Source organism: Amblyomma mixtum, chromosome 3 (genome assembly GCF_055824585.1).
Source record: "Amblyomma mixtum isolate Tamu chromosome 3, ASM5582458v1, whole genome shotgun sequence".
Classification (NCBI taxonomy): Eukaryota; Metazoa; Arthropoda; class Arachnida; order Ixodida; family Ixodidae; genus Amblyomma; species Amblyomma mixtum.
In genome coordinates this window covers 75,701,360-75,719,449 of record NC_143014.1, presented here as the reverse complement: position 1 = coordinate 75,719,449, position 18,090 = coordinate 75,701,360, and the positions used below count along the sequence as shown (strand labels likewise).

The 18,090-nt window shown below is 45.0% G+C and overlaps 1 protein-coding gene across 23 annotated transcripts in view; it reads left to right on the top strand.

Moving 5' to 3' along the window:
• The window catches only part of LOC149350636 (RNA-binding protein 12), a 46,646-nt gene that overhangs the window by 8,807 nt on the left and 19,749 nt on the right, over positions 1 to 18,090 (top strand). For 5 of the 23 annotated variants that reach the window (XM_089579703.1, XM_089579694.1, XM_089579704.1 and 2 more), the window contains exon 3: positions 17,731 to 17,780. The exons of 7 other annotated variants lie outside the window; for them this stretch is intronic. The gene's annotated coding sequence lies outside the window, so the exon portion shown is untranslated. Of the gene's footprint in view, positions 1 to 6,028; positions 6,628 to 17,730; positions 17,781 to 18,090 lie in introns of those variants that run through there. 11 more of the 23 variants (XM_089579707.1, XM_089579709.1, XM_089579705.1 and 8 more) reach the window with 4 other exon arrangements.

The following is an 18,090-nucleotide window of genomic DNA, read 5'->3' as shown; positions in this document are numbered from 1 at the left end:
TGCTCAGTGCTTGAAACTCTTGAGGACAATAGATAGGAGCTGCCTCCTCCACACTTTTGTCCTTCTCTATTTGAAGGGCTGAGCATGTAGCTGGTCACCCCAGAACCTTCTTTTCAGTGACTTTAGTGCGCAGTGTAGCACAAATTTTTTACACCACACCTAGCAGCACTTTGCCCACCTTGTGGTGAAAACTCAATTCAGCCGAAACTACTCCAAAGGAATTGGAGGTTCAACTATACTTGCGTTTCTCATCTTTTTTGTTAAGCAGCAGAGTATAAATTGCAGCATAGTGATGGAAACTGCTTGCCTCCAGTGCATGCTTGACAATACATGCCTGCTCTTCGTCCTGATTCATCAAGAACCCAAGCTTTTGCATGTTGAAAGATATTTTTGCTGGTCCTAGGATTGCACAATGTTGTTCCAATGGAACGCACACTGAGCCAAGAAATCTTAATATTGAGGCAATGTTGAACTACAAAGTTGCATAGCATAACAGTATGAATGAAAGGAAACTGTATTGTTTGTGGTAGCGTCTGCTGGATGGTGCGTAACTACTGTCGTAAGGTGGGCTGCTAAAAAAGCATCTGTGAATTGGATTTCTATAGTTGGCTGCACCTGCAAACAGTGCAGCTGGTAGGAATCAAGCGACTGTTAAGGTATGCAAGTCATATGTTATGTTTTACCGCTTACAGTTGTTAAAGGAGTGTACAGGGTGGCCAGTAACACATGAACTGGTATAGAAAAGCAACACAAAACACTGCTTTCCTTCCCTTGGGGTAAAAAACTGGCCGCAGTAGGTGCACTGCACCTCCTCTCCTTCCGAATTGTCCACCTTTGTCACGTGACCACAAATGACACACTGTCAATCGTGCCTATTCTCTTCCCCTTATGCCTGCTAGGACTCGTGCTCTCCGGGTGCCGTATTGTGTACCACTCTCGATGTCGCTCTCAAGTTTGAGAGCTTGACGTCAAAATGACGAAACCGCGAGATGCCGACCGCGGAATCAACCATTTAGCGGTGGCTAGTAGCAGGGCTCAGCCCTGGAAGCATTTATTTGCACGACAAGGGACCGTAGGCTAACGTTTTGCAGTAAAGACTCGGTGAATAATATCAAGAATGTTTTATTTTGCCAACAAACTGTGTTTCAAGCTAACAACTCCAAGCAAAACAAGAAGCGTCCTCAGTTTTTCAATTAAGTTTGCTCTTCAGTCACTTCTGTAGCCGCGAGGGTACGCTGACTGCAGAAAAGCATGGGCTAGGTAGCATGCGCTGCCGCCCGATTTAAAGGATTCAGCCTTATCCATCCACCCACATATCCATCCATCGGGAACATGTCAACCAGAAAGAAAAACAGCTGATTCCACGGCTCTCCTGCTTGTTTACACGTCTAGGATCAAGGTACTGAGCGGATGTCTTAAGTGCACAGAAAAATCTGTTCGAAGGCAGTGATTTCTACGTGTCTGCTGAGATCAACTTGCAAGGAGCGCCCATCTCGAAAATCGACAGACAACTTTAGCCGTATTTTCGGTTGGCACCTACTATCGATGACAAATTGGCTCTAAGGGTGACGTGTGGTTCTATCTGTTTTTGTTAAGAAAATACCAGACGACCATGAATCATCACACTGCAGCAACTGCGGATAGACGGGAGCAGACAGGTGCAGCTGCTGGGAGCTTGCAATCTTGGTGCGGGAAAAAGCCGGCACGCCCGGCCACTGTGGGAACATCACTGTTCTGCCTCGTAACCAGGCGATGCCGCGCATATGGGGCTAAGCACTTAATGTTCCGTTGGTGTTGTGGCTGTTCCGTTCGGTTGATGTTCAGTTGCTGTTGTATTTTTTTTTTGTGCCTGTGCGAGATGCAGAAATCCTGATGTTTATGTTCCAATCAGTTTGTTTAGAGAGAGAGGCAGCTTTTGATTAGGTAACTGCTATTGTCAGTAAGGAGGGAATGAGCTTGTTCCACCAAGGTCGTTTGCTGATCTAACTGATCAGGGGTCAACCAGGGAAGAAGTAGGTTAGTTGTATGGCTTGTGTAAAGGCTAATTGCAGCAGGGAAGAAAGTTTAGCAAATTGAGTGTTCGTTGGTACACAGCAACCTGGATTTTCCACAATGGCGGTAGAGGCAATGTTCAAGTTTGCATATGATCCAGGGCAGTGAGGTAGTGCGGAGGCAATAGAGGTAGGACGGTGCAGTGGTGTGCAATATGTTATTGCAATTTGCAGAGTGGGTGGAGTGATCATGTTGGTATCACTGGATTGGATGAGGGCAGTGTTCGAAGGGCTTTACATACTTCTCATAGCTTCTAACATGCACTTCGTTTCAGCTCAGAAAAACAGGTTTTTTTTAAAAAAAATCTTGGTCCATCTTAGCTGAGGCACGCTGTATACAGGCCCCTCCAATAGAAAAGGGAACAACCAGTTTGTACAAAAGACCAAGCATTAGAGTTGAAAAAGGATATTAGATACCAAGAGGAAAAGTAGTTTGAAAACAGTTAAAGATGTCCTTGTTGCACTTGTTAAGAAGATCGAAGAACTGCACTAACTTGTACATACATCCTCAAAATCCTTTCTCAGCCCAAACATCTCTGTTACCCAATTGTCACGAAATGCCCATCCTGAATACTCTTCAACAACAAGCCCCATGCGATTAAGCCGTTGCTCTTGCGCTTAGAAAAAAAATGTCAAACTCTGAACATACTAAATGAAATCAAAAATATTGCCCCAAGACACGAAGCGCTACCACCGTGGTACACTCTCCCCACAGTGTGTGACGTCACACTAACACGCTTCAGTAAAACCTGTACGCCACACGACCATATAATACAAGAATATCTAGCACTACAAGAAAAATACAGAAATTACACTGCATTTTATACTGACGGGTCAAAAACTCATGCTCATGTAGGAAGCGCAGTAATACAAGGAAAAAATGAAAATGCAGTACTGACCAAATATTTTTAGGGGAATCCCCCAAGGTGGAGTAGTGGAGTAGAGAGAGTAGAAAATGCAGTACGACTGCCCTCATGTGCTACAGTTTTCACCGCGGAGTGTTATGCTATTAGTGTTGCGGTACAGAAAATAACAAATGAAAACAAAAAAAAGCATCATTTATACAGATTCACTGAGCATCCTTACAGCACTGAACTCCAAAAATACCACGGAGCCACTGATAGGAAGCATCATACACAATATAGTAAAGGTCACAACACAAAAACATGTTATAAAATTCTGCTGGGTTCCCAGTCACGTTGGCATTAGGGACAATGAGAGAGCCGACATGTGTGCTGCACAAACCAGAACCATGGAAATAAAACGTGAATTTGCCTCCTAGGGATTACATGAAGTCAGTACGTAGCAAACTAAGAGCCAAATGGCAAGCTTCCTGGGAAAATGAAGGAAACAACAAGCTGCATACTGTAAAGCCCATTTTAAAAGAATGGAAATCAAGCCGCCATAAAGAGCGTTTTATCGAAGTAATTTTATGTCGTTTACGCATAGGTCACACACACATCACACATAGCTTCTTAATAACAAAAAAAGCCATACCTGTGTGTGAAATGTGTGGTGAGGAGCTCACGGTAAATCACATTTTAATTTCTTGTTCGCATCTCGAAGAACTTAGAAAAAAATTTTTACGGTATTTTGCGATGAACACATTCCATTTCATCCCGCATTGCTTTTAGGCGAGCAAACACTTGTCGAGTTTTCACTTGTTTGTAAGTTTCTAAAGAAAGCCATGTTTTAAACCTATTATAATGTAACCTCTATACACTTAACATATCGTCATCTAACCTTGTGTTTGGCGCATGATAGCCATAGTTGCTTGTGCGCCATAAAACCCCATATAACTAACTAACTGTTGCACTTGTTGTGCGATAGCATAACGAGCGTGTTGGGCCATTGGGCAGTGTCGCAGTCTCGCTAGGCGTCAGTTATGGGGGCAATCATTGAGTGCTCAAACTTTCCCATAATGGAGCTGCCTGTATATTCTTCAAGCTGTAGAGCATTCCCAATAATGGTGTTGCATGTTTTGTTATTGTAAAATAACCTCTACTCACTACCATCTCCTCGATGATGTTTCTGTGATGTTTACACATCTTTGTCTATTAGTGAGGATTTTCTAGTCATTCAGCAGTCATTGTGGGCACTGCACATTACAATATTTAGTATGAATCGTACAGCATTCTCCTTGCTGTAGTTACAGCTTTTATCACCGAGCAAAGCCCCTAGTCACATACCGTCAAGCTAAAAGCTTATCTTTGGTATTTACGCATTTTATACATGCTAAAATGTTTTCTAGTCCTGAATGTATATGTACACTGTGCCATACAGTACTTTTGTACAGGCAAGCTCTTATGAAAGAAAACACGCACTTTGAAATCAAAATTTTTTTATTAATAGCACTTGAAAATGCCATATGTTCATTTTGCATTAAGGTAAAGCATGCTTGTATGTACACTGCTTCTTTTGCGATGAGAACAGTCGTGTGAAATGCTGTGGCCAAAAAAATAAACGCCCTTACTGAATCTATGTTGCACTAAAAAATAACTGGTGGTGCTTTCCGATTCCAACAAGCGTCATGAACATTTAGTGCCTTAATCCAGCACTGCACTTATGGTTTATGCATGTTCATCACACGGGTAATCACCACAGGCACTGTACCAAGCCGGAAAGTGATGGCAGGGAAGGGGCAGGTGGTTTGGCGTAAGCAGTGGCATAAGAGGGTGTACACTGATGCATTTAACACATAGGGCGAGCTGTTTCAACACCTGTTCTGCCTTCAGAAAGAGACTGTGCAACATGCTGCTGAGGGAGTGGCAGGTATACTGGCAAACACACTGTCAGTGAAGTGACAGCTGGTGGGGACTTGTTTGGCACTGCAGGCTTTCGGCTGCACACAGCAGAAACAATTATAAAGGCTTGTACTTGGCAATCCATTCAGATGAAGTGGCTGGCTCTGGCCAAGGGCACAACCACATCGCACAGTTGCGCACACACTTGCAGATAAGTGTTGTGCACTGACACGAGGCAATGACATTGTCAATAGAAGCAGTGGCTTTGATAGGACTCTCCATGCCAGCATGGTGAGTCGTTGCCAGGCGCTAGAGTTTCCACCACAACTGTCACTGCACCATCCCTAAGTATGCCTGCCTCTGGAGACGGGTCGTCCTCAAGAGGCTGAAAATACATTAACGCATTGCTTTCCCGTGGAGGTAGGTTGCCACTTGGTTGCCAGCATGTAGAGGTGGCCCATTGTTACCTCGGTCAGTGGCAGTGTCTCCTGCACCCTCTGCTGACATGGGCGCATCCAAATAGAGGTTGTGAAGTGCAGCACGCACGGTGATGTACATTGTCCACTCCCGCTGGCAGTGGTGCGTCCGGTGCCTTTGAAAGCACCGGAAGCAGCTCTTTGGTGCACTGTTCTAGCGCTCAACCACAAATTGCGTGAAAGCGTGTGGCATGTTGTACAGGCCTTCTGCAGCAGCCATGGCTCTAGTTGGTAGACATTGTCTCCTGCATGACAAAAAAATGACACATTTAAGCATATCCTTTCTGTGATCAACAGACTTACAGGGCGCTCTACTATACAATGGAAGACTCATGCCAAGTAACCCACAGCCAGGCTTTGCTGAACATGACATTCATGAGCATACAGACAATGCAGGATTGAGATATATATAAGTGAGCACTGCTATAAGGTCAGTCTTTTACCATCATACTGATGTAAATGATGCGCTATGGTCATTTACACAACACAAGCACCGCCAGGCTCATTTTGCCTTAGTTTCTTAGACAGGAAATATGTATTTCAACGATGTGTTATGTGTCCTGTGTTTTTGTTGCAATTATATATAACAAAAGGGTGACAATACGTGGTATCGGACTGTAAAGTGTCTGCATTGGTGTAACTAGCGAGACTCATTCTTGTAGCTTTAGTTGATCTGGGCAAATGCACAGTGCTGGAGCTCAGTATATGTAATTGATGTCACCCAACGGTTGACAGGGCCTTTTTACTGCTTACCCAGAAAAAACTCACTGTCGTCCAGCAGGCCTTCCTTCGGCTCGGAGTGCTGCCGGACGACCGCGTCATGAAAGGGTTCGGGTCAGCGCGTGTCCACGGCAATACGCATGTTCGCGCCACAGGTCTGAGAAAAAACACGCACAGCACGGACTTACTCTCGTTGCCGAGGCCCGCACTTATAGTCGAACTCATGCGGTCAAAAACAGTGGCCGAGGTCTACTCACTATCATGTTCGCAGTGAAGAACCTCTTGCGACTTGTTCGCAGCACTGCCCCGCAACTCCTTGATGGCGATGAGTGTGCCATCGACACATCTGACGACGCCAGGGATGCTGCTGCGGCTAAATTTTAAGTGAAGGAAGCCCTCCTTTGCTCCCGCCTTCTCTTCGGGTCTCGCCGGAAAGCGAATGCACCCCTTCTGTGACCCAACGTTGACAATGGTCTTCATCACCCACCGCAAACACCACAGTCGGCTGGCCTACGCTCACGTTTGCTTCATTTCCTACGGTGCCTTGAAACCCACCGGTGGCGAAGAAGCGCAGCACGCACAGCACCTGCCGGCTCCACTGACAGCACACTCACCTGCACACCTCCCAGTTTAAAGGCGAGTTTGTCGCACAGACATTGTGCAGTCTCCTTGAAGTGTGAAAACTGTCTTGATGCACCCTTCAACACCGCTGATCACGCGAGATAGCCACCATTTTCGCTCACAAAGATTGTGAGCGGTTTATGGGCTACCTTTTTCGTTCTCAAGTTTCAGCCCGCATAATTAGATGCGCAACGTCATCACTTCAGCCGTGTTCACTATGTAAATAGCAGCCCCCGGTGACGCAAAAATTCACTGTCCGCCGGCCAAGGCCGACCAATGGGAGCGGGGCATATGGCGGCATTGTGAGCATTTTAGTAAGAGCGGTACGTAATGCAGCCCTTGGGCAACATTTTAAAGGCAGTGTGTGATTGTGGGCTTTATTGTTCCGGTATACTTTGACGCTGACGTACCTTGGCAAAATCACGAGTGCTCACTTAGGCTCACTCAAACTCGGACTCGCACAGTCCTGTAATCACTCGAAACCATGAATTCAGACTCATTTAGCCTCACAGCTCATGTGGACTCACTCTACGACTCATCCGGGGTCAGCCATTTGTTGCTACTCACGACTCACTCTAGCTCGACTCATTTGGGCTCATTCACTCATTGTGACTAGCGACTCACCTGGACTCACTCATTTCGACTTGACTCATTTGGGCTCGCTTACTCTTTCAAACTCAAGACACACATGGGCTCACTGAAATGCCAAGTGGCATGCCCCTGAGCCTGCCTAGGCACGCTACAAAGGACTTCATTGCAATCTTTTCCCGTTTCCTATGTGTAAAAGTTGAGTGTATAAAAGTAATAATTGCACTAGAACAGAGTCATACTTCTGCTTGTGCTGTGCGACCACCAACAAGCACATTATTCTGGCAGTATGCACCGCTTTTTAAACACTGAATCTTTTGCTCATATTGCGTGCCATGTCCTGTTAGGTGCATTTTCTTGTTAGCCTCATCGTACCACAAGCACCTCTGCACTGTGTTAAGTCTAGCGCATTCCAAATGGAAGCTACAGCGAAAGGACTCTCTCTCGTTCTCAGTTAAGGTAAGGTGCAAAGATGTAACGTGAGAGGGACACGAAAATTCTAGAATTGCACATGGTGACACACATACACATAGTTTGATTTCTAGAAATCAAAGAGAGGTAAGGAGCTGGAATTATTTTTGGCTGTACATTTTTAATGACATGTGGGGAATATTTGTTAGGTCTTGCTGAAGGCTAGTGCTCTCTATTAGATTTATTAAACTGACCTGAAAAACCCGACATCTGTAGTGAACTTGGACTTCATCTCGTCTCGTTGCTGTCATGTAAAGAATAGTGTGGTTTGTGGTTTCTGCTCCTGAAAACTGGAATTAGGAATGTATGACTTGATGATAATGAACCCTGCCAAAGGAAAATTTAATGTTACCTGCAAGCAGAGGAAATCAACTGGCACCATGGATATGTTAGAGGAAGCATCATGCCTATGTTGGCTGATGACATTTATCAATTCTAGGGGCAGTGAAGGATTTGAAAAAGTTTTTCAGTGGGTGCAGGCATGGTATATGTATTAAAGAGACTATGAAATGGTGTATCCTGAGGTCTGGAAAAGCGCACAAGCTATCTGTATTCCATCACTCATCACCGTGCTGCAAATTTTCTTGAGCTAGCTTTGTTAACACCTCCTCGCCCCCCTCAACTCGTGCATGCCGATGTGCCGGAAAGAAATAAAACTGTTCCGAACTGCACCCCTCTGTGCCCATCCCCACCCATCCACGCTGCCCAGGTGAACCCAGTTTCGAGAAGGCTTGCCCAGGTTGCCCACTGACATCATCAGAGTAGGGGATGTATGGTGTGGTGTCCCCCTATAGTAGGATAAAACTTTAAAAAGCAGCAATTGATAACCATGGGCCATGGTCTGTGTGTGGCATCCTGCTGTTACTCCACTTACCAATCAAACCAATAAACGGAATCAGCTTTTTGATGTTTGACTGTTAACAAGCCAAAGGCATCTAAATTCTTCAGCTTATATTTTTTTCTGGTGGCTAGCTTCTTGTTCAGGTAGCAAGAAGAGTTAACTTTGGACAATTTTTTTGTGGCTGAATTTTGTGCTGAGCAGACTTAAATTGTACCTGACTGCAATTAGTTGTGTTCTACTGCGAGCAGTGTTTTTTAAAAATTATTTGGTAATTATGGAGTCCAAGCACAGCCTTTAAATTTGACTAAAGACCACCTCTACAGATTTGTTGCATTAGACAATATGATCATTAATATCATTTTTGGGGTCCCTTTATTGTAGTGTGCATTTAATAAAGACTTTAATAAGAGAAATTGTGCATTTAATAAGAGAAATGTCCTGTCCAATCATTTGCCCAAAACTTCTGAAAACTGTACAGAACTGCTACTGTATCTCTGCAGTATTTTTTGCCTGCCCCAGGCAGTTGTCTTGCCTCGTGTTTTTCGAATAGAACCTGTTTTCTCGGGCTCTAGTTTCATGTAATTCTGGCAGGTGCTACCGTTCCACTCGACCCAGCTTACTTTTTGATGGCCAAGCTGACTGATCTCCTAGGTGGCACAGGGGTTTGGCACTACTAAAGAACATACATGCTGACTCTGGCAGAGTTGAAGGCAGAGAATGTTTCATGAGGTCATGCACAGATTTGAACATTTGTCATTCAGTGCGAAGAAAGCAAAGTGCCAACGGGTGCTAATATTGCCTCGCATCAGACTTGTGCAGTCCTTGAGCATATTGCGTGGGTACCCTTTGCCCAAGAAGAAATTGCCTTGAATGAGAATTGAAATGTTTGACATACAGTTTCGTACACCTATAGTTCTGTCTTATCAATGCTGCATGCAGTGGCTTGGGGCTGTTTCAAGAGTGGCTCTCAAATCTGGCCATTGAGTCCACCTTGGCAGCCTTTACTATTTGTTGATATGGGGAGCACTGCTTGTTGATCTGTCATGAGGACTGTATAATACGTCATGCGGTTTGAAAAAGGCTGCAGGTAGGGAGTGATGTGTTCATGGAAATTCTGTCGGGCATTATTGGCATGTGGGAGGGGAAAGGTGCTCGGGGCTCTGCATGGCCATTCCTTGATATAAGGCCTTGCTGTAGTATCCAACACCTTGATATAGGGTTTACGAAGGAGTAGGTTAGCATGATGTGTGCCTCATTGCCCACAACAGCTACGACTTTCGCAGACAACTGAACCACTGTGCACTTAAGAGGACTACATTGAGGCCTGCATGATACTGCTCGTTTGCTCCTATATGATTTTTTTTTTTATTTTGTAAGTCTTCATCATAAAAGAACCAAAGTATATGATTCCTTGGGTTTCTTGAGCTTGCTTAGCGAGCATGTGATGTTGATAAATTCCAGTCTTTCTTTTTTTTTTTTTTAATATTAAGAAGGTGTGCTGTGGGAACCTAATATTGTGTGCTGTGGGAACTGGCGCCTCCAGCTGCTTGGCTTGGCCTTCATCGATTACAGTGGTCTTTCACAAATCCCTACACCTGGTACGCAACCATTAGGACATTCAACTGTCAGTTTCTATCAACTATAATCTTGAGGAATAAAAAAGGCATTCAATGGATGCAAGACATAAGGGAAGAGTAGGATTTAAAAAGTACACTGACATACATGTTCAGGAATGTGGTGTCCTAGCAAAGTCCCAGTGATTGGCTACCAAGGTGGTTAAGAGGCCATGCTTTTGTTCTTGCGTGTTTTATCTTTTGTCTGATTGGAAACTATCTCGGAACTGGTATATGAGAGAGATTACATAGATGGAGTTCAAGCGGCGTCGGCAGTTATGCTTGGAAGTCTCATGTAGTGTGAATTAAAGAGCAAAATTTGGCACTGCTAAATATGACGGTGTGGTTGCACTATTTAATAATTTCATCGCAGTTCCTGGGTATGGGGCATTGCATATGAGGGTGGGCATGACAGCTATGGTATGGTGGCCTCTCTAGCATTCATGAAATGAAGACGAGGCAATAGGGTGGGTGGTGTCGAGCAGTGAATCATTCCAGCCCTGTGATGGCTTGGTGAAAAGTGAGTAGAGATGAGCGGTGGTTTTTGCAATAGGTGGCCTTGTGGTGGCTTATTTGCCTGGTGAGGTGGTGGGCTGGTGGTATGGTTGATGCTTCTAAAGACAAATGATATAACTTGTGACGAAGGTGTTTTTAAGGTTAGGTAGTACTACTAAACTTATGGTTGGGTATGGTTGGGTACTGAACTACAGTGGAAGCATGGTAGTTTAGCAGCCTTGGAGCTTCATGCAGGGTGGGAGCTTGAGGTGTAGAATATCTTTTTGCTTGTATTTTAATTGGGCAGAGAAATGCTACACACAAATGGGCTGAAGGTGAATTTTAACGTGACATTTTGAGTAGAGGTTGTGGCATGGAAACCATTGAGCTAGTTACCTGTTTGTTGTGTAATGTTAAAATTTGCCCGCATGGATTTGCACTATAGGGAATCTGCACTGGCCAGGTGGTGCTGCAACTGCTCCACTGTACTTCCAGAAGTTACTGTCAACAGCTGCTTGAGTCATGGCAAAATGGACGATAATGTGAAGTTTAAGAGATGCGTGCCTGACAGCATTTCTTGTTTTGTTGTACTTTGCATGGCTTGGTCATGCAGGTGCTGCTATATTTGGCTGTGACAGAGTGCTGATGCTCATACCTCTTGGTGATCGAGTGTACTAGTGGAGTCATGAAAGTGCAGTGCATGAATTCCAAAGCTACTTCCTCCACTCGCTGAGCTGTGTGTTATGGTGCTGCGATCAATATACAGGCTCCCAATGTAGGCTACCTACTTGATGGGGTCGGTAGCCTTGTCAGACCTCTGTTAAAATGAATAATAGAGGTAAGCCAGGACTCGCACAGAGTCCAGTTTGATGCATACAGTGGGCAAGGGCAACGATGATTTATAGGTACACAGCGTGAACAACCACTGTACTGAGCTCTTGACTTGATTGCCAGCCCTGTGATATGGTCGTTTACCATGGGAATGCTTGAGGCGTTGTCCTGTAAACCTAATGTACTCCGAAGCTGCCTTGTTCATAATGATATCATTGGGTTGGCAAACAAAATTGGGTCTAGAGAAGTGGAGAGGGTGAGAAGGTTGAGGTGATAGAGCTCTTCAAATTTATTTTGCATTGTTAAAAGAGAGAATGTAAAGCAAAGGAGACACTTTCATGCATGGTTCGTTGTAACGAAACAGAAAAACATGCATATGCACATGGCTTTGCAGACTTGATAAACTTAGTCCTGTGCCATTTTGACTTGGGGATTCCAGTGATGCACAAGTGTTCAAACTGTGCACACACTTTCCTGGGCAGAAATTGTCCTATAAAAATGTGGACAGTGCATTTTTAGGCACATCTAAATGGAGAATGATGACTAGTTATCTAATCTGTGCCATTACCAGGATTTATTTATCTTGCCTGCTTCAGTTAAATGCGTGCGGCAGGGTAGCACCATGGTTTGGCTTAGCATCACCAATCTGAAAGCTGCAGGGGAAGGGTTTGGTCATGGATTCTAGGTGCTACCTATGAGGCTTCAGTATTTTTGTTTTCTAACAGCAGCTTGCCAGATATTATCTCAGTGTGGCAGCAAGAACACTACAGATGGGCTCACTCACTGAGGTTTGTGGCAGGTCTTCTCATGTTGCTCAACAAGGAACAGGGTGGCAGTATGTCTTCACATCTGTGGGTGCTTTACATTTGACTCCTGGGTACTTGTTGGAAACTGAGTCTTCATTGAATTTCACAAATACTACATTCCGACGGTGATCCAAACTTGACAGCCTTTTCTCTGCTGCTTGCATATTTGAACATTGCTTGCAACTCCTCGAAGGTGAGCTGGATGTCAGATTCTCTAAGCCTTAGGTAAGCTGTCCTTCAGTGTTTCCAACTGAATTAATGTTAATTTTCGTGCATGCACATCCAGTTCTGCAAACAATCTACACTGAAAATTCCGCCTCGTATTGATGCTGTGGCTGATTTTCGGGGCATCTTTGCTTCTATGACATGTCTAAGGATTTCTATTGGGGCTTGATGCTAGGGGGGAAGAAGGGGGGGGGGGGAATTGAAATGTAGGTTAAGTTTCCGCCAATGACAACTGAATGATGAGCTTAACTACAGTAAACTTTTTGTAAGATGTGTTTATTTTCAGTCTGTTAGCTGCATTGCTGGGTAAGCATCATTACTGCACTTCTAGGGCGGAAAATAATTTCACAGCTTCCGTTGTCCTCGTTGGAAGATGGACAACTTTACCAGATTCTGTTGCCTAGCCTTGGTAGCTGTAAATTAAGATCTAAAAGTTCTGGTTCAGATCAAATGCATTTGCATGCAGCTGCACCGCCATGTTTGTGGATTGAATCAAGTTGTAAGAGAATAAAAAATGCAATAGTAGTGGGAGGCCGCAGTGCACGTGGGGATGCACATTTAAAGTTTTGAATCATACAGCAGAATACACTGTGTAGTACGAGTGCTTGTTTTTGTTAGCACCACCTTGATTCTAATGCTTGCTGGATAAGCCAGTATCAGCAGTTTGAGCACTCTCCCATCAACCTTTCATCGGCTTTCCCAGTCGCTAGCCTTTGAGCCTGCTCTGCATGTGTAATGACTAGCGGCTCATCGTGGGAAATGCGTGAAGAATTTTTCTTCTTCACAAAGAAAAACCAGGAGTAAGAAACTTCCTATGTATAGTTATACAGCCAATCCAGACATTAGCACAGCTCCCATAGTGGCCAGAAGGAAGCCAACTGGAGCATCATATCATTGTCTTATCCAGAAGAAGAAAACTGCACCCCTGGGTGGGATTCGAACTACTGCCGGTGGAAGCAGGCCAACTTTGTTTCTTGGTGCTTCAGGCAATTTGGCCATCGCTGCAGCCTCTTGCGCTGTCTGCATATGCAGAAATTATTTGTTTAATGCGTCATTTATCCTCCAGTCACCAGGTGCGCTGAGGTAGTTGAAATTGAAACTAACTGAAGTTTTTCCACTCATGGTAGTGCTTTATAGATCACTCGGCAGTCATGCCAGCAGTAGTGCTATGACATAAGCTGCCGCTTCATGTAAGCAGTGCTGCATCATTATTAGTAAACAAACTAGGCGTTTTTAAGGGTATTGTTGCAAAGCGAGTGGTGTGGCTGGCACAGAATAGAGGAGGTGTTGTTGTGGCTGAAAGTTTTGTAAAAGCCAGTAACACTGAAAGAAGGGCCTCACATCTATGACAGCGCCAGCCTCACCTGTTAGCAGTCGTGCTGTATTTTGGTTACATAGCGGTTGGACCGCTGCCACTGGCTGCAAGAAACTGCAGGAGTTGTAGTGCAGGGTGAAGCAGGATCCATAAAACTACTGACCTGGCGATGGGTCTTGCTATGCAGCAGAAAGAGAAACAATAGGCGCTGGCACATATGATGTATCTGTAAATTGCTAAGCATATTCAAGGATCAAGGGTGAAGTTCAGTGGACTAAGTGGCAATGGGTGGGAAGGAGACGTTAATTCTTTAAATTCCTATAAACTGGCTGCTACTTGCCCTCTTGAAAAAAAAAAAAAAATTCTGAGGATGTTTCATGTGTGGTGTCTTGGCCTTCAGGCACCAATATTTAGTGTTCTGTACTAAGTGTTGGCGGATTCAAAATTGGAACATACTTCTGTCATGAGAGATGACTGTTGTGAAATGCAAGGCATCCTTGCTTATCTTTCTTTGTTCATTGCCACAGCACATCAGTTTGCATCAGCTTACCTTCCTTGATTTTCAGCTTGTCCAGTAGTCAGCGTTGTCATAGCATGCATTAGTGCTTAGATATTCTACTTCTGTTCTTGAAAGCAGGCTACTGGAGCCTCCTGTGTCCTCGCAGTAGTGGCCTTTTCAGACGCCACCATGAGGTCATCATGGCATAACTAGAGGTTGGATATTTCAGTTGGTATCCTTGACATGCATGCCACAAGTTGTATGTTTTGAGGCATTGCTCTGCAACCTCAGACAGGGTCCACCTCCTTGCCAGGCAAAGTCTGCTACTGTAGGGCCATCTGCTCAGACTGTCATCACCTGCTTAAGACTGTTGCTTGGTTTAGTAGGCTTTTACACTGCAAGTAGGCTTTCTAGTGTATGTAAATGCACTGAGAATGTTTGCAACCAAGACAAAGAAACCACTGTCAATGTGAAACCATGCATAAGTGGCATGAAAAAAAAAAAATTCTCATACGTGGTTATGCGGATGATGGGCACTAATAGCTTTCATTGTGCTTTCGTGGTTTATACTTTTGGGATTTATGATTTAGCTATTCCATCTGCCACGATTATGATGGATGCACCACTACTGCAGGCAGATGAACTTGAGTAAAGTCCTGCGTCATTAATGGGTGTGTTCTACTTGGCAGGATATTGCTGTCTTTAACTTGTGGCTTGGAGTTAGCGCGTCTGCACCTCTGGGATCACACATGCCTTGCGTTGGTCTCTGCTCCTTTCTTCAGGCTTGTGAATGCTTGGACAAATGCGACGGCCCTTTCTCTACTTGCTCCTCTTCCCTCTTCTGAGCTCTAGCTGCTCGTTTATGTGCTGCATCCTGGTAACTTCATGGCAGCATAGCAACTCCAGGACTGGCAGGAAAACTTTGGCGTTTCTCAGTAATGAAGACATAGCCTAGCCACCGAAGGAAGCAACTTTGAGGTGGCGACCCCAGAGTGGTGTTCTGACTCCATCAGTCATAGCAAAGAAGCGTCCTTCCTTTGTGGAGACTGTGTCTGTTCGCTAAGAGCAGCGAGGGACGCTCAAGCTACAGGGTGTGCATCTGCATTTGGATCATTGGTAGTAACAAGGAAAGGAAAGACCCAGTAGCAGTCTCATTCTGGGTGCACGCCTAGACTGCTGTGAAGGAAGCAGCCAAAGAGGCAGCCCACGATGCAGAATAGACTGGTGATTGGGGCTGGTCAGTCCCGGCTGCAGTGGCTGCATTTTGATAAGGCAAAACAGAAAAAGACGCCGATGTTCTGTGGGATGTTGGTGCATATTAAAGAATCCCAGGTGGTTGAAATTTATTTCAAGCGCTCCATTACAGAGCCTCTTTCTTCCATTTATGATTCCCTCCTTCCTTTCTGCAGTCACAGTGTTGTTGAGGTGCATGCCAAACGTATGTTGATGAGGGCACTGACTGCTGTGCGAAGGCGGGGAACCGTCACCTTAAAGGGTCCCTGAAAAGGGTGTTTGAGTTTGGCTATAAAATGTTTGCATTATGTAGAGTACAGGCCACTGAGCATTCATGTCGTGTACAAGACCTCAAGAGCGAGCCGATAATTTACAGTACAATTTTAAGAACTCCCGTTTCCGCACCTCGCGGCGACCAGCGGTGCTGAGCTTTTGCCTGAATCCGCGCGCAAAGTGTCGCGTAGCACTCGTTACGTCAGCAGCGGACTGCTATCATTGGTTCGCCGTGCCAGCTTCGTCAGCGCCAAACCAGTTTAGAAGGTGTTGGCTCCGCCCCATGGGGAATTCCCGTGCGCCCGTTGGCGGCCGGCGGAGGGGCTGAGTGCGTGGAGCTGGCGGACCGACATTTCAGTGTGCAAAAAGTGACGAGAGAAGAGGGAAAGGTGCGAAGACGCAGAAATTTAAACTTTGACTACAAATAACTCAGGTTCCACAAAACGCATAAAAAAAATTTTTTTGCTGGAGGATATTTGTGGTGCTGCATCCTTTAGCATCCTAGACATATCGCATCTTTGTTGAGACCCCCTTTCACAGCCCCTTTAAGAGCTAACACTCGAGTGTCATGTTCTGGCTTCTGCGGTAGTTCTATTGCTGATGTCAGTACATGGAGCATGTTATGCATGGCTTTCCTGTTCAACCCAGAGTACAACGAGAAAATGACAAGAACTAAGCTTCCGTTTGTTTTTGTTGCATCGTATTATCACCTAACTCTTGTTTTCTTACTTTTTGTTGCACTGATATGATTTTCTTCACCGAAAAAGCCGAGGAAAAAAAACACTGAAAATCATGCCCTGAAATAAACTGGAAAAAGTGTGCCCAATTTTCAGAACCGGCAAGATGAGTCCAACCTCTAGGCACGAATTCGTAGCATTGTTTTGCGGTTAGCATAGTTGTAGTATTCTGGCTTTGCATCTAGTGTAGAATATCTCTAAAAGTGAATGAAGTGTTGTCTGGTCCCTTTCTGCTGTTAAAAAATTGACATTTCTATCATTTCTTGATGACATTACTTCATTTCCTTTTTCATTATTAACTTGGAAAGGTTGCAGTGCTGTAATCGTGTTTTGCAATGTTACCTTTACTAGGACATGTAAGACCTAAGCAGATCTCGTACAGCTTGTTGGCAGCCTTATGCTGTATTATTGGGCTTCTTAGCGTAAAACTGGGAGCAAGGCAGCGCAGTGGAATTTGTAAATGAAATAGCACGGGTTGGTTGGTAAACACAGCACCGTCTTCCGCTGTGCTGGCTGATATGCCTCTTAGTGGGACAGTTCCGAAACCTTTTGTACAGGTAGAAGCAATACGAGAAGGAACATGGGAGCACGTGGCCGCCGCACTTCGCGAACCGCTGTCGCTGAGATGCGGCAAGAATCGGCAGCAAAGGTGCATGCCTGGTAAGCATAGCTGGCCGCTGTTTCTGGGCATGCCCCTGGTGCCCCCCTTTCTCGTTGGCTGTTGGCTGCAGTGCTTTGCAAGCACTGAGGCTACATGCTCCCGTGTTCCTTCTCATATTGCTTATACCTGTACATGTGTGTGGCCATGCTTACGAAATGTGGCATGTAATGAATTGAATGAGCACACTAGGGATTGTGCAGTCACTATTTTTCAGTTGCAGGTGATGAAAATTGCGGAATGGGCCTACCTGGCTGGCTACATGTTGCCTGGTTGACTATTTTGTAATATTTACGGCATTCATTGGGCAACATAGGAAACACGGCATTTGTGCCGTATATAATTAACCTGAAGAAATCCATTCTATTAGAAGGTGGCGCACACCTTTAGTATGCACAAAATGGCACCCACAGTGCCTGAAGGCATAGTTGCTGTAGTAGGATACAAGTCAAGAAAGCGACGGCAGATACCCCTCAATGGGGGCTCTCCAGCCACTGGCTTTGACTGATAGACTTCTCTCTGTTTTTTAACAGTGTGACATCAGGGGAGCACGTGGGCAAGGGGACGCGCCGAAAGAAAACAGGTTTGGTTGGCGAAAGCAGCCTTTCTGGGCCTTCCTGGTCTGGTCTTTGTGCTGTGAGGAGCATCGCTAAGAAGTCTGATGTATTTTCTGCCAGAAATTGTATAAACTATATTAGAAAAGGCCCAGTGCCTGAACTCATTAGCACTTTTCAGCTGGAAAAACTATTTCAAGTGTCCAGCAAACGTGCACTTTAGAGATATTTTCATGCACCTTTAGACCCTTCCAATAAGAGCCGCTTGGGCGTCGTCACACAGCTCGCCGGGCTGTTGTGTGCACTTTGTGCTAGTGCAGTGGAAGCGGCAGTGGATCC